The sequence below is a fragment of the Phoca vitulina genome, unplaced genomic scaffold (genome assembly GCF_004348235.1).
Source record: "Phoca vitulina isolate PV1807 unplaced genomic scaffold, GSC_HSeal_1.0 scaffold34, whole genome shotgun sequence".
Lineage (NCBI taxonomy): Eukaryota > Metazoa > Chordata > Mammalia > Carnivora > Phocidae > Phoca > Phoca vitulina.
In genome coordinates, this window is record NW_022589737.1 from 17,700,239 (window position 1) to 17,704,521 (window position 4,283).

General features: G+C 38.5%; 1 pseudogene; it reads left to right on the plus strand.

Annotated features, from left to right (window-relative positions):
• The first annotated feature begins 510 nt into the window (after nucleotides 1-510).
• LOC116645810 lies at nucleotides 511-1,833 on the plus strand (annotated as a pseudogene).
• The last annotated feature ends 2,450 nt before the right edge of the window (nucleotides 1,834-4,283 follow it).

Here is a 4,283-nt window from a genome sequence, read left to right on the forward strand (position 1 = left end):
GTTTATTGAATGATTCCTTAATGTCTTATAGACATTAAAAAGATAGTAAGAAGATATTATGAATAATTTGATGCTAGTAAATTTGACAACTTGGATGAGGCAGACAAATTACTTAAAAAACACAACTTGCCAAAATGGGCACAGAAGAAATATAACCTTTATATAGAAGTAATTATAGAAACAGAACTATTAAAGATCTTGAGCTCAAATTGAAACCTGTCCCACAAAGAAAACCTGAAGTCTCACTACTGAATTCTTCCAAATATTTAAGAAAGATATAACACCAATCCTATCCAGCTCTTCCAGGAGTTAGAAAAAAAAGTTAACACTTCTGAACTCACCTTTATACCAAAATCTGAAAGAACATTACCCAAAAAAGTAAAAATATAGGTCAATCTACCTCATGGAGATTGATTTAAATATTAAATATTAGCAAAACCACCCAATATGTTAAAAAAAAGTTAGCACATCATAATAAAGTGACTGTACTAGGAATGCAAGGTTGGTTTAATGTTTGAGAATCAATTGAAGAGCCAGAGAACAAAACAGAGTATAGTATTTGCCCCAGTAATCGACCTAAAGCGAAGCGGCTCATCAGGTGACCAGCAGATCATAGACACCCCCACCCACCCACATGTCGCAGCTGGCCTGAGGATCCTGTTCCCAGTGGATTTTCTGTAGGAGAAGTTTTGATTCCTTTAGCTGATGAATATGATCCCGTGTTTCCTAATGATTATGAGAAAGTAGTGAAGCACCAAAGAGAGGAACAACAGAGACAGCGGGAGCTGGAAAGACAAAAAGAAATAGGAGAGAGAAAAGAGGCATAAGGACAGACCTGAAGCAATTGGTTTTTCTAGGCAACCAGATCCAGATTCTTTTTTTTTTTTTTAATTTTTTAAAAAAGATTTTATTTATTTATTTGAGAGAGAGAGAATGAGAGACAGAAAGCATCAGAGGGAGGAGGGTCAGAGGGAGAAGCAGACTTCCCACTGAGCAGGGAGCCCAATGCCGGACTCGATCCCGAGACTCCAGGATCATGACCTGAGCCGAAGGCCGTCGCTTAACCAACTGAGCCACCCAGGCATCCCCAGTCCAGATTCTGATGAAGATGAAGATTACAAGCAAGAGAAGCGGAAAAGAAGTATGGGTGGAGCTGCCATTGCGCCACCCACTTATCTTGTAGAGAAAGACCAAGAGTTACCCTGAGATTTCCCTTAGGAAGAGGTTCAAGACCTCGCTCCCAGTCTTCCAAAGCTGCTATTCCTCCCCCAGTATATGAGGAACAAGACAGACCCAGATGTCCGAATGGACCTGGCAACTCCTTCCTTGACAACATGGCTGGCACCTAAAATCATGCAGAAGTATGGCTTCCGGGAAGGCCACGGTCTTGGGAAACACGAGTGCGGGCTCTGCGCAGCACTGTCAGTGGAGAAGACAAGCAAGCAAGGAGGCAAGATCATTATGGGTGATGCCACAGAGAAAGATGCATCCAAGAAGTCAGATTCAAATCCGTTAACTGAAATACTTAAGTGTCCTACCAAAGTGGTCCTCCTAAGGACAGGGTTGGTGCAGGAGAGGCAGATGAAGACTTGGAAGCGGAAACCATGGATGAGTGTGAAAAATATGGCGAAATTGGAAAATGTGTGATGTTTTGAAATTCCTAGTGCCCCTGATGATGAAACAGTAGGAGTATTTTTAGAATTTGAGAGGGTTGAATCAGCAATTAAAGCTATTGTTGATCTGAATGGGAGGTATTTTGGTGGGCCGGTGGTAGAAGCCTGTTTCCACAATTTGGATAAGTTCAGGGTCTTGGATTTGGCGGAACGAGTCTGATTTTAAGAACCAGAGCACAAGTCATCTCCGACGATCCTTAAATGAGGGGCAGGCTGAGCAGAGCCGGAAGGGGCGTCAGCGACCCGTGGCCGTGCGGCAGAGACCCTTGAAAGGACTTCCGAGATGTATGTTGATTGATCCCTTTTTTATTTTGTGGTTTTTTTCAATATAGTATAAAAATCCTTTAAAAAAAAAAATCTGTGTGCCTCTCTGGTTGTTTCTCTTTTTTTATTACCCCTTCTGAGTTGATTACATTTTTTGCTATGATTTCATGATGATTCTCAAGTGCTTCAGTGATACAGCATTTCTTGCACTAAAAAATCTAGAAAGTTTTGAGATATGGGGTTGTATTGTTATCCTTTGCTTTTCTTTCTGATTCATTTTAATAAAATGTGCAAGTTACTAAAGTGTGGCTTCATAAATTCTATAATAAAGCATCATCTTGGCAGTCTGCCAAAGGTAGAAATGTTTGCTTTCTCAAAAAAAAAAAAAGAAAGAAAGAAAAAGGAAGAAATTAAACTGTTATTTTCTGTCAACATGATTTACATGCAGAAAATTCAAATGAATGTACAGATAAACTATTAGAATAATTCTATTAAGGTCACTGGACACAGTCAATAAGGAAAAGTAAATTTATTTATTTATTTATTTTTAAAGATTTTATTTATTTATTTGCCAGAGAGAGAGAGGGAGAGAGAGCACAAGCAGGGGGAGTGGCAGGCAGAGGGAGAGGGAGAAGCAGACTCCCCGCTGAGCAGGGAGCCCAACGCGGGACTCAATCCCAGGACCCTGGGATCATGACCTGAGCCAAAGGCAGACACTTAACCGACTGAGCCACCCAGGCATCCCAAGGAAAAATAAATTTAAAAAATAAATTTATACACAGCAACAAATAAATACTATGCTAAGCAAAATAAGTCAGTCAGAGAAAAACAAATATATGGAATTTGGTGGAATTTAAGAAATAAAACAGATGAACGTAGGGGAAGGGAAGGAAAAATAAAATAAATAAATAAATAAAATAAGACAAAAACAGAGAGAGAGGCAAACCATAAGAGACTCTTAAATATGGAGAGGCTTGCTGGAGGGGAGGTGGGTTGGGGTATGGGCTAAATGGGTGATGGGCATTAAGGAGAACACTTGTTAGGATGAGCACTGGGTGTTATATATAAGGGATGAGCCACTAAATTCTACTCCTGAAACCAATACTACACTATGTGTTAACTAACTTGAATTTAAAAATAAGTAAATAAATAAATTATATTCAAGAATTGGGGGGGGGATGGCTGAAATATATGGTGGGGATTAAAGAGTACACTCATGATGAGCACTGCTTAATGTATAGAGTTCTTGAATCACTATATTGTTACACCTGAAATTAATATAATACTGTATGTTAACTATACTGGAATTAAAATTAAAAAAAAAACTTGATAAAAAGAAATTAAAAGGATTTATAATACAATATTATAATCATGTTAATTTTCCTCAAACTGATCTGTAATGTAACTCCAATCTAAATCTCAATTGTTTTAAAATAGAGACTTACAAAGACATTCTCATATTGAAATGTACATGCAAAGGGCCAAGAATGGCAAAAACAACCTTGAAGAATAAAAACAAAGTTGAAACAGGGCGCCTGGGTGGCTCAGTTGGTTGGGCGAATGCCTTCGGCTCAGGTCATGATCCTGGAGTCCCGGGATCAAGTCCCGCATTGGGCTCCTTGCTTGGCGGGGAGTCTGCTTCTCCCTCTGACCCTGCCCCCTCTCATGTGCTCTCTCTCTCATTCTCTCTCTCTCAAATAAATAAATAAATCTTAAAAAAAAAAAAACAAAAAAAAAACAAAGTCGAAACATTTGCACTACCAGATAGCAAAGCTTACTATCAAGCTACAGTATTAAAACTGTGGTACTGAAGGACAGATAGATCAATAGAACAAAATAGAGTCTAGAAACAGCTCCAATCATATATGGTCACCAGGTATATGACAAAATATATATAGCTATCTAAACAACAACAACAAACAAGGTGACAGTAAAAAGGATTGGGAGGATATGGAGCAATTGGAACTCTAATTCCTTGCTCCTCAGAGTGAAAATTGGCACAACCCCTTTGGAAAATAGTTTTGGCAATTTTTATTAAAGCTGAATATAAATATACTCTATTGCCTGGCAGTCCTAACGCTAGGATACAAGTATACAAAAACGTATACTGTGTACACCCAAACCATATCCTAGAATGTTTATGCCAGCACCATTCGTAAAAACTCCAAACTGGAAACATTTCAAAGGCCCTTCAAAAGACAACAAAAAATACGTTATTGTAGTTCATATAAAGAATACTCCACAGCAATGAAAAGGGGAAAACCCCTGGTACATACAAAAATATGAATGAATCTCACAGATGGAAGGTTGAGTGCATGAAGCAAACACAAAAATATTACAATAAAC